This window comes from Mus caroli, unplaced genomic scaffold (assembly GCF_978045245.1).
Source record: "Mus caroli unplaced genomic scaffold, Mus_caroli_1 scaffold_18, whole genome shotgun sequence".
Taxonomy (NCBI): domain Eukaryota; kingdom Metazoa; phylum Chordata; class Mammalia; order Rodentia; family Muridae; genus Mus; species Mus caroli.
This window is the reverse complement of record NW_028227273.1, coordinates 47,543,369-47,555,825: the sequence shown is the minus strand read 5'-3', so window position 1 is coordinate 47,555,825 and position 12,457 is coordinate 47,543,369. Positions and strand designations below refer to the sequence as shown.

General features: G+C 49.0%; 1 protein-coding gene across 1 annotated transcript in view; it reads left to right on the top strand.

Annotated features, from left to right (window-relative positions):
- The window catches only part of Trerf1 (transcriptional regulating factor 1), a 232,506-nt gene that overhangs the window by 87,446 nt on the left and 132,603 nt on the right, over positions 1-12,457 (top strand). Inside the window, exon 3 of the mRNA XM_029471314.2 lies at positions 3,640-3,726. The gene's annotated coding sequence lies outside the window, so the exon portion shown is untranslated. The remainder of the gene's footprint in view (positions 1-3,639; positions 3,727-12,457) is intronic.

Genomic DNA, 12,457 nt, shown 5'->3' with positions numbered 1-12,457 from the left:
CTTTCTTTGTGGGATGGCTGCTAGCAAGTGCCAGGCTGCACGGCTTCCTGAAGGGGGAAAGTAGATGTACCTGCTCCTAGAAGGCCACTGTCTTGTGAGGCCCTGAGAGGACCAGAGAGGGCTCAAGAAACCAATGGATTGGAGTTCTTACTCAGCAGGGCCTCACTCAGGTGAAGTCCAGGAAAGACAGAATACTGTGAAGTAAAATGCTCACTCTTGGGTCCCGAACAAGGCGTTTGGGAAGGGTGGGGAGTGGGATTAAGGATTAGGTGGAGCAAAAGGGCCTCCTAGAAACAAGGCCTAAACAAGACTCGTGCACCATTTGCAAAGGAGGGATGGCTGTGGAGTTTTGATTTTTTTTTTTTCTGCGATGGTAAGCCAACCAAGCCAGGTGAATATGCCAGGTGAAGTTTTACCTGAATGTGTGCATAGTAAAAGGGAATGTTGGTGGGTAAGCTTGGAGATGTGTATCATGTCGGACTGTTTTCCATGGACATGTGGCGTGCATGTACGTTAGGATTCCCAGAAGCTACTTACTTAAAGCCAGACGAGGTGGTACACACCTGTCATCGATCCCAGCACGCCCTTAGTGGGACGAGAGGCAGGGACAGACAAATCCTCAGACGATCCCAGCCCAGCTGGCCTGCTGTTCTATCAACAGCATAGAAAGTGAAGGCTGACACCTGAGGTTGTCTTCTGAACGGCACACGTGTGTCCAGCACCAGCACTCACACATACTCACGCACGCGCGCACACACACACACACACACACAGAGAGAGAGAGAGAGAGAGAGAGAGAGAGAGAGTGAGAGAGAGAGAGAGAGAGAGAGAGAGAGAGAGAGAGAGAGAGAGAGAGAGAGAGATCCAAAGGCAGGCTGCTCTCTCCCCAGCTCCAATCACATTGAATTTTAAGAATGAAAATGTTAGGCCGGGCGTGGTGTCGCATGCCTTTAATCCCAGCACTCGGGAGGCAGAGGCAGGCAGATTTCTGAGTTCGAGGCCAGCCTGGCCTACACAGAGAAACCCTGTCTTGGGGAAAAAAAAAAAAAAAAAAGAATGAAAATGTTGAGGGTTACTCAACTGCCTAAAAGACTCTAAGCAAGTTACTTTAAACCTCCTTTTTGCCCTCTGTGAAAAATGCTTCATAGGACACTTGTGTGAAGACTTCAACTTCTGACAGACCCAGCTCTTAGGTAGATATTTTTAAAAAAAAATGTGTGTGTCACCTCTTATAATAGAGCCATGGCTTTTGTAAGCGGCTGGAACCAGGGACTGGGACGAGAGACTTTCCTGTCAGAATCTTGGAGAAGTGCGGTTTCCTGGCCTGACCGATGCTGTCTGCAGCCCCTCCCATTTTGTTTGTGGAGCACTGATGGTTGACCCGACCTGCTCAGATCCCCATAGCAGTACAAGTCCCTATCAAACCAAAACCATCACTTCTAGCTGAAACTGGGCCTCAGAGAGTCTCTCTCCAGTTAGAGACAGGGCTATGACAGAAGGCCTGCTTTTAAGGGTAGGCCTGAGCTTGAGGAATACCAGGCTGAGAGGTAGGCCACGTCACCTCCACCTTCAGTGAACTCGCCCTGTCTGCTAGCCTCACTTCAGACAGCCTGGCTCCATTGGCTCATAGGAAGCCTCCCAGCCAGGAGCCCCTTGGACCTGTCTCATCGCCTCCTTCTTCACTCTGGTCTCCTACTCTGGGGAGAAATGGCCCTCTTCCTACAAAGAACTCTTTCCCATGCACCGATTCTTTGACCGACTGTGCGCCTGAAACCTTATCCCGTGCATCTCATAGCAGGCAGGGTTAACTCAGCCCTCGTCTGGACAGGTAGACCAGTATCTCCTGGCTTTGTTCCTTTGCTGTTGACCCTGAGAGGTGGGTCTGGCCCAGAATAGGCTCTCAGTAGAGTGTGTGGCAGGCAGGTGGCTCCTGCCTTCTGTGGAAACTGTCCCTCCAAGGCCTCCCTCCCTAGGGCCTCTCTGTTGCACACTGATGGAACATCAGTTCTTTTGTGTGTGTGTGTGGTTTTTCGAGACAGGGTTTCTCTGTGTAGTCCTGGCTGTCCTGGAACCCACTCTGTAGACCAGGCTGGCCTGGAACTCAGAAACCCGCCTGCCTCTGCCTCCCAAGTGCTGGGATCAAAGGCGTGCGCCACCACTTCTTATCATTCTGAACACCACTACTTTTGACACTGGCAACAATTTCCTTCTTCGTAGTTCGTTTTCTCTTCCTTCCTTTGATCCACGATAAATCTTTCAACTGTTTCCCCCGGCACCTACAATGTGCCACGCTCTGTATTTCCACAACACAAGGCTCCGACAGTATCAGTGAGCTGGTCGCTGCACTGAGTATGTGCCGCTAGCTACTGAAGTCAGAGTGGCTTCAGAGGTGGTAAGAAATGACCCGACTTCAGAAGTGCTTTACAGTTAATACTGACGTCATTCACTGGAGGATTAGGTGTGAAACATGAAGGGAAGAACCTAGGCTGGGTGACTCTGGGTGTTGCAGGATATTTGATCACATTATGAACTCTGAGGTGATTATATTGTGAACCCTGGGGTTATGTTATTTACTGAAGTGGGGGGGGGACCTGTTTCTAGTTGTGGGGTGGCTCAGCAGACATACCCTTAGCACACACCTTTAATCCCAAACAATGAACGTAAAGTTAGTTTGCCGAAGGAAGCAGCCATGTTTAAAAGTGATGTCTGAGCCGGGCGTGGTGGCTCACGCCTTTAATCCCAGCACTTGGGAGGCAGAGGCAGTGGCAGGTGGATTTCTGAGTTCGAGGCCAGGCTGGTCTACAAGTGAGTTCCAGGACAGCCAGGGCTACAGAGAAACCCTGTCTCGAAAAACCAAAAAAAAAAAAAAAAAAAAAGTGATATCTGATTGAGTGGCAGACAAAGTGACTAACCAGAGAAAGATTTGACAGAATAGGATCTGCCCAAGTTTCCCAAGAAGAGAGATCGGTGCAGAGGAGGCAGTTTTAATGGGCGGTTTGTTCAGAGACAGGTTGCAGAGAGAGAACAAGCTAGACCCTGGTGAAGACAGAAAGAGCCAGAGAGTGAGAAGGAGCCAGAAGATTAGAACATAACTGTCAGAGTTAGTTTGAGGTCAAGCAGAGAAATTCAGGAGAAGCTGAGAGAAGCCAGACAGAATCAGTCAGCCTGGAGAGGAGTTTGAGCCAGAACAGCTCAGCCAGCAGAGCTCAGAAAGACCTGGAAAGGGTGAGCTTACTCAGCAGTCAGTCTCAGATGCTGAAGACATTCTAGGTTTAGATATTTTACAGACCCTAGAAGCTTCCAGAGCTAGGCCTGGGTTAGCAGACTGAGGCAGCGAGCCTCTGGGATGACAATTACTCAAGAAAAAAAAAATACTGTGACAAGTGGCTTTGTTCCACACCTATCCGGCTACATGCTGTCTCACTCACCAGAGGCCCAATCAAACATCCCAATCACCAGCTCGACTCTCCTAAGTCCTAGCCTACCCCAGACCCCTTCCTCAGCAATGGCTCTGGGACCTCTCATAATGGCCCACCCGAGCTAACCCTGGCTTCCTCCCCAGCCCCAGCCTCATGTTGGCTACCTGTGCCCTCGTCTGAGCCGGGTTTCCTGAATATGTTGTTTGGGTTGCTTCTACAGGCTCCAGCTCCAGAGGGCAGTGAAGGAGGAAGACACGGGAGCAAGACTACCCTGAAGGGGTCACCAGCGGTCTCAATCCTGAAACAGGTATCTCCTCTCAGGTTCTTGCAGTCAGAACGTGTGATTGTTGGCCAGGGGCCTGTGGTTGTCCATCTAATGCCTGCTGTTGTGGGAAGCACCTAGGAAAAGCAGAAGAGCTGTTGTGATCCTGGATTCCCACAGGTTTTGGGAAAATCATTTCTAGGAAATGGGCAGCGAACACACGTGTGGGTTTTTAGCATTATCTGGAGTAGGGCAGATACTGTCTGTGTTTTCAGAGTTATAAAAAGCTAAGAGTAAACAGATTTGTTTGTGGACTGAGTAGGCCATTCGGAAGGCCCTGTGTTGACTGGGGTATGTGTTAATGGAGTATGTGTTAATGGGGTATGTGTTAATGGGGAATTGTAGTTCTGGTGAGTATTCTGTAAGAATTTATTTTTGAGCCAGGCGTGGTGGCGCACGCCTTTAATCCCAGCACTCGGGAGGCAGAGGCAGGCGGATTTCTGAGTTCAAGGCCAGCCTGGTCTACAGAGTGAGTTCCAGGACAGCCAGGGCTATACAGAGAAACCCTGTCTCAAAAAGAACCAGAAAGAAAGGAAGGAGGGAGGGAGGGAGGGAGGGAGGGAGGGAGGGAAGGAAGGAAGGAAGGAAGGAAGGAAGGAAGGAAGGAAGGAAGGAAGGAAGGAAGGAAGGAAGAATTTATATCTATGTGTCAACTTGTGTGTCTCGATTTGCGCACATGATTGTAGTACCCATAGCTGCCAGAAGAGGGTGCTGGATCCTCTAGAGCTGACGTTCTAGGCAGCTGTGGTGTGAGTTCTGTGAGCCTAACTCTGGCCCTCTGCTAAGGCAATACATGCTCTTAACCTGCCGAGCCACCTCTCCATGCCCTGCCGGTTAATCATGGCCGTCGGCTCGATGGCCGTGTAGAATCAGCTTGGAGACTCTTGTGTGAATGCCGGCGAAGACATTTCCTGAGAGGTATATCTGAGAAGGGAAGATTCAGCTTGACTGTGGGTGGTGCCATCTCAGAGCTGTGCTACCAGGCTAAATGAAAAAGAAGAAAAGGAGCTGCGTGCACATGGCAGCCCCATCTTGGCACTTGGTGGTGGAGGCAGGAGGATCAGAGTTCAAGGTCATCCTCCGGTTTCATCGTTAGTTCAAGGCCAGCCTGGACTTTAGGAGACCCTTTCTGAGCTGGGAGAACAGAGAAGGGGGGGCACATTGGAATTCATCACATTCTGTTCCCTGACTGGGTCTACAGTGTGGCCCAGCTATATCACACTCCCCGAACCGTGAGTCCCAGAGGGTCTGAACATCTCTAGTGTTTGTCATCTTTGGCTAGGAGACATTGCTTTCTCCCTCTAGAGAACAGGCACATGGCTATCGTTCTTTGCTTGGCCTTTCAGAGGATCTCCCTGAAGGGTCTTATGTATAAGCAGAGCCTTCAACGTTAGAAGATTTCTTTATTTTCTGTGTATAGGTATTTTGCCTCTGTGTGTGTGCGTGTGTGCGTACCTCATACCTGAGCAGGTCAGAATCAGATCCCCTGGACCTGACGTTACAGAGGGCTGTGTGCCGGGGGAACCAAGCCCAAGTCCTGTGCAGAAACAGCAGATGCTCTTAATCTCTGGGGCCGCCTCTCCACTTCCACCTTTAACTTTAAGCTATACTCCTGGCTTAGCAAGAGACGACAGTTCTTCACCACATCCTCAGAGTCGGCGCTTTGTTTGCTGCTGTTTTGTTTTGTTGTTCGAGTCAAGGTCCTTGTAGCTCAAATTCCCCGTGTAGTGAGGATGCCCTTGAACTTCCAATCTTCCTTCCTCTGCCTCCCAAGTGCTTCTACCATGCCACCAACCCTAGTTTATATGGTGCTAGGGAACAAGCCGTGGACTTGGGAATTCTATGTGATTGCTCTTATCTACCAACTGAGACCCCTTAGTTGTTCCTTTTGATGGACTCAGTTGCTTACATTATTTCTCTAACACTGTGACTGATTTTGATCGAATATTTATGCTGTTTTGCCCAGGGGTTCTATCATGTAGCAAGTGCTGGATAATGGTGTAATGGCAAGGCAAGGAAAATCTAGTAAGGGAGACTTGAGGCATCCCCCGCCAGCAAGGGCATGGGACTGTTTCCAGACCTGGTCCAAAAGGAAGAGAGTACAGAGGATCTGAATGGGAACTCTAGGTCAAGGGGCTCCACAGCGGGATGCAGACAGGAAGAACCAGGAAAATGACATCGCGAATGAGCTCCTCCGTGTGCCCATCTCCCTCCCATCCTACAGGTATCTGAAAGGCTTGGGAGCCTGGTTGGGCTGCACACAGAGAACATGGAGTCAACCGGTTAGAACCAAGTAGTTGCTGGAACTCAATCTCAGTACCAAGTGGAAACTGCCCCCAACAAGGCTGGAGGATGCTGGTCTCCCGGGCGCTTTCTGTTTTAGTGTCTAAGCCGTGTGTCCTCCTGGGAAGCAGCACAGAACGGCTTGCCTTGCGTGCTGGAGACCCTGGGTCCTGTCCCCAGCACCAGAGCAGAAAACATTTTGTGTTTGAGGGAGTGAAACTGTACAATTAGGTCAGCAGTTTGGACCATTGACTGGAAGGTGCGGAAAGAGCAATAAAAATCTTGTCCTATTCAAAGTTAAGAAAAAGACGCAGGTGAACCGGGTGTAGTGGCGCACACCTTTAATCCCAGCCCTCGGGAGGCAGAGGCAGATGGATCTCTGTGAGTTCAAGGTCAGCCTGGTCTATAGAGTGAGTTGCAGGACAGCCCACATAGTGGAAGAAAAAGAATGAAAGAGAGAGAGAGAGAAACAGAAACAAAACAATAGATTGGAGGAACCCAAGCCACTTGCGCAGGGCCAGCCATCCCGTCTCTGCAGTGATGCTTGGGGGTCTGCTCTGTATTTCTTTCTCTAAAAGCCTCTTAGCCAATGAGAGTAGAACGTTCATTGATCAAGTGCAGAGGTTGGGGGTGACAGAAGGCCCCGCATCAGTGCTGGGGTTAACCTCAGGTTCTTCTGCCTGCATGGCAGGCACAGACCCCACTCCTGGCCAGTGTACTTATCAGCAGAGCTCTCCCAGGAAGTCCCATTGGCAGCAGCAGGGAACATCTGGGTTTCGGCAAGCCTGGGGCTGTCGGATCGTCAATCTGCTAAGCTAACTATGCCTTCCATTTCTAATTTGCTAATTCAACCCTTTTTATAGCCAGAGTAAACAGTGAACTCGGGATTCTGGGTTGGCGAAGATTAAATGGCTGTGATGAAGTCTCTCATTTATAACCACATCTATAAAATGGGGATAAGAATAGCTACTGCTTTACTGAGGTAATCCAATCAAGTGCTTAGCCCGGTGGCTGGTCCAATAAATGTTACTTTTATTAGTGTCATATATCTCGGACTCTGGCACCTCCTTGAATTCCTGTGAATCTTTAATCCAGCAAATTAACTCTCTTCACTCCAAATAAATTGTCTGCCCCTGGTTAGTTAGCTCTCCTAGGGATAAGGTAAATAAACGTACTAAAATATTTAGTGTTTATGGATTTTTTTTAAATTAAAGTGTTTTTATTAGAATGCATTTGGGGAGGGACATTAATATAGAAAAGTTTATGTGGCATATATTTTTAAGTTAAAAAGTAGGTGTTATTCCCAGAAAAAAAAAAAAGGGTTTTTAGACTTGGTGGCAGTGAGTCTGTTTCTCAGGTGTTTCAGTCCCTTCAGGTCCTCAATGGCCCAAGGCCACCTGCCACATCCCATTTTCCTCCTTTCTTCAGTTCTGAGGATCCCGGGGGATGAGGGACCTTTCTTGGCTTTGGTTTTCCAGGCCACACAGCTGGGTTTCCCTGACCATCTGCACTGTACTGGTTGGTTTTCTGGTTACTGACATAAAGACTGGATGAAGGATTGATTTTGACTCCCAGGCATGGGGTGGTAGAACTCAGGGCAGTAGGAACTCGTGGTGGTCAACGGGAAAGCAGAAAGGGTAGGCCAGGGCGAGGGGCAGGGCTGACCTTCAAAGGCCCCAGAGATCCCACAGCCTTCACTGTGCCGTCATCGGCGGCACCAGCCGTGGATGCTGTCAGTCCCTTTCCAAGCTGAGACTTTGGTCTTTCTGGCCGACAAAAGCTTCTAGAGAGTTAGAGTGCCTTGATTTACGGCTCCCAGATTAAGGACGGGAAGAACAGAGCCCCTCTCCTTAGCTTCATCACTTCTGTTTCAGAACTAAGAAAGGGTCAGTGAATGTGCAGAGGTATGGGCTCCGTAGGGACTTGAGAGTGACGAAGAACGCACCTCAGGGCCACCATGCTGTTCTTGCTCTTTGTATTAGCTCTGCAAGCCACCCTAGGGATGGGTGCTGCTGGAGGTGGGGAACCACCTGGAGATGGGAGTTACCTGTGCGACTCGAAACGGAAAATATGATGCCTTATGAAACCTTGCTTGGAGACCAAGAGTTTTTTATAGTCACATCTCGACTGAATGTAAAGGTTACGGTTGTGGGGAAATTCACTCCCCCACAAATGTTTTGATAAATCCAATTCATTTTCGAGAGGAGACATTCTCTTTCCAGACATTAACTTAGAATGCTCAGTTGACGAGGCCGTCGGAGGCAAGGAAGGAGCCCGAAATGCTCAAGTAGGTCAAATGAAAAGGCGTGCCCACAGCTTCTCCTTTCCCACTATTTCATCTTTAATGTGATCTTAGAAAAGGAAAACCCCCCTCCCGCATTGTTCTGGCCTTCAGTTCTATGGTATGGCACCATGGATGGGAAAAGTGTGCATGTGTGTGGATACTCAGATGGGTTTTATTTGAAGATTCTGCCTACCCTCCGCCCCCCCACCCCCAGGAAGGAAGGGATATGTCCACCGTAAGCAGCAGCAACCAGCGGGCGGTCTCTGAGCAATGTGAGTTCCTGTAACTAAGCTATCTCCCAAAGGTCCTGGGAGGCAGGTCTGGATAAAGCCCTGGATGGGCAGCCATGAGAAACTTGAATTTGAATTCCCAGCACCCGAATGTAGAAGCCAGATGCTGCAGTGCTTGTCCAGGGTCCCAGTGCTCCTTAGGCTCGCTGGGAGGTGGAAGCAGGGTTCTCCCCAGAAGCCCACGGGCCACGTAGCCGGGTGCATACGGCTCCTCGGAGACCTTGTCTCAAATAATGCAAAATGTGAGGATCGATCCCCAAGGTGGTTCTCTAACCTGTATGTGTTCTCTATAACATATACTCACATATACCAGGTCTCTGTCTCTGTCTCTGTCTCTGTCTCTGTCTCTGTCTCTGTCTCTCTCTCTGTGTATGTGTGAGTATGTTGATGTGTGTGCATCAGAGGTGAACTTCAAGTGTCTTCCCAGATTGCTCTCTCCTTGTCTATGGAGACAAGATCTGTCCCTGAACCTGGAGCCCACCAATTCAGCAAGACTAACTTCCTCATAAGCTCTAAGGACCCTCCCTCCTGTCTCTCCCACAGCAGTCTTGGATTGCAGGCACACACCAGCCATGCCCTGACTTTCACGTGGCTGTCAGGGATTTGAACTCAGGTCCTCATGCTTATGCCACTTGAGCCATCTCTTCAGCCCTTGTATGATGTCTAAAGAAGGATGTCTCTTAGGACCCTGAAAAATCCCCAAGCAGTGGCCAGCAGGATGGGCTAATCTCTGGGAGCTCCGTGGAAAAGAGAGGCCGGAAGATCTGCACATTGCCCCCGTGTGTGCCTTGACTCCCCTGTGTGTGCCACGGCAATGAGTAATGAATAAAACCCCCCAAACTCTAAAAAGTAGCAGCTGGGTACGGGTCTGGGTGTGGATGCTGCATTGCTCGGGGTTAAAAGCGCGTGTCATACAAACCTGAGGGCCTGAGTTCAGAACCGAGAACCCATGTAAAATGCCAGGCATGCTTGAAGATCCATGCGCACGCGTGTGCACAATCACCTATGCACACTGCACAACATATAAACGTGAAGAGGAAAAAGGAAAGAAAACCCAAATGCCCACCAGCAACCCCCAGAGCAGACATGACAGTGTTCTCCCTTCTGCTCTGACACACATGCTCAGCCTGTCTTAGCCACAAGGACCTTCTCCCCAAGGGTCATTTCCTGTGTGACCATAGCTGGTTCTGAAGCAACTCCCTTGTCCTGTGGATGGGGAGAGAAAGCTGCTCATACCCGTGCACCGTAGAAGGAATGAAGTCCAGGATCCCTGCAACTAGAGAAGGTCTCAAGGATTCTCCCTTCATGCAGAACTGTCCTGGTGGTTAACACGCTAGCTGACAAAGAGCACCACCACATCCATGATCAAGGCAAAGAAAGACAAAAGCATGCGTGCTTGCTTGCCTATGCCTGGCTTGCTTATTTTCCTGTTCTTATACAGTCCAGGACTGCTCACCTAAGGAATGGCAGGGTGAGTCTTCCCACATGCATCAACTTAATTAATACAGTTGCCCATAGACATTTCCACAGGCTAACCCAATATAGACAATAGGACAGCTCGTTGAAACTTTCCTCCCTAGAGATTCCAGGTTGTGTCAAGTGGACAGTTAAAGCTACCCATCCCTGTGATATACCGGACAGAGACTTCATTTGCATCCACACTGAAGCGTCCTCAACGTGGTCCAGGGACCCTGCAGTAAAAATCCTCCTGGAGGGACAAGCTTTCCTTGTTGTGGAGGACGGGGTGTGGCCCAGCTGAGATGCCCATTGAACGGATGCTTGAAGGATCTTTGTATGGATTCAGAGGGCTGCCAGGCTTGCTTCTTGTCCACCTACTGAAGGTGTGGTTGACAAGCTAAGCCTCCATGAGAATGCCCAGTGTTCTCTGAGCTCTCCCCCCTCCCTCCCTCTCGGTACCCACTGTGGCCTCTTTATGTTTCTCTAACAGAGAAACTCTTGGGAGCTAAAGCCTAGGAATTTGATTTCTTCTGTACACTACTTCTTTTTGGGTATTCACTGATGGTTATTGGGAGAAAGGGAAGCTGTACATTATAACAAAGCCATTTTGTTAAGGACTGTGGTCTAGTGTTCCACCTCTCATCAGGCAGTGGGGGGGGGGTGTCGCTGCTGGTATACCAGCTCAGGAAGGACAGGATGGCTAGGACAGGGGTCCACAGTCTATGTCTCCTGCCAAGCCAGAAGGGGCGATCTGGGGAGGGGGTTGGGGGCATGGGGGATGAGCTGGATCTCGGTCTGGTTGGGAGCGAGTGCTGAGAGAGAGACCTTTCCCCGGATTCCTAGTGTTGCTTCTCATTTTGGCAAAGGGCTCCTCTGTGTCCATCTTTAATGAAGCAGCTCTGAGACCATCTTAGCTTGCTCATATTCCTTTATTGGAGATGAATTTGGACACATACACTTTATTTAGAGTGAACCAAGGATTATCTAATTTGGGGGAAGGACGTGAGACTACCCAGGAAGGGAAGGTCGTTGGCTGAAGGCTAAGGCTACTGCGATGCCTAGCGTGGAGGGGCTTTTCACGTGCTGTTATGTGACTGACTGACAGTGGTCACCTTAGTTTGAGGGTGAACTCCAGATGACTCAAATCTCTGAGCTTCCCGGGATCTGATCATGTTCCACCTCAACAATTCCATGCCCACCTAGTGGCATGGCCCATGGGCCCTCAAAGGACTAGTTATCTTACGTGTCTGGTTTTTCCTCTTTAAGATTGACTTTTTACTTATGTTTTTAATATTTATTTATTTATTTACTTATTTATTTATATGAGTCCACTGTTGCTGTCTTCAGACACACCAGAAGAGGGCATCAGATCCCATTACAGATGATTGTGAGCCACCATGTGGTTGCTGGGAATTGAACTCAGGACCTCTGGAAGGGCAGTCAGTGCTCATAACTGCTGAGCCATCTCTCCAGCCCCAAGATTGTTTGTGTGTGTGTGTGTGTGTGTGTGTGTGTGTGTGTGTGTGTGTGTGTACATACACGTGCATGTCATGTCCTAAGAGGCCAGCAGAGGGCACAGAATCCCCAAGAGCTGGAGTTTCAGAAGTTGTGAGCTGCCCAAGTATGTGCTCTGCAAGAATAAAATACAATTAATTGTTGAATCATCTCTGCTGTCCTGTTATATTAAATGAATACAAGTAATATCCCTAAGGACCAATACCACACACACGCACATGTATACATACAACACGCACACCAGTGCCAGGCGGAATACTTTACAGCTTGAAAAGGCCTTAGAAAAACCCTTTAAACCTTCGAGAATCAGAGAAGTCCTATGTTACACAAGCTGTTCTGGGCTCTACATGGGGAAAAAAATGGAAAGCTTCCAGATTATTTTTTCTCTCCAAGCAAATATAACCCTGATATATATTTTAAAAAACCAAAAACCCTGGCAAGTCTCCAGGAGGAACTGCTATGCCATCTCACTTCAGAATGTGAGTATCTTAGATAAAAGTTTTAGCAAATGGATTTCAACAGTGAAATATGTATGCATCCTGCTGTAACCCAGGGAGACTGCATCTCTGCAATGTAGGCCTGGTGGTGGTGGTGGTGGTGGTGGTGTGTGTGTGTGTGTGTATTATATTTTTGTTTTGCATTTGAATTGGCTACATAAACTATAGAGTAACTTCATTAATTGTGGTGGTCTGAATATACTTGGCTCAGTGAGTGGCACTCTTAAGAGGTGTGGCCTTATTGAAGTAGGTGTGGCCTTGTTGGAGGAAGTGTGTCACTGTGGGAATGCGCTTTAAGTCCCTCCTCCTAGCTGCCTAGAAGTCAGTCTTCTCCTGGTTGCCTTCCGATCAAGATGTAGAAGTTTCAACTCCTTCTCTAGCACCATGCC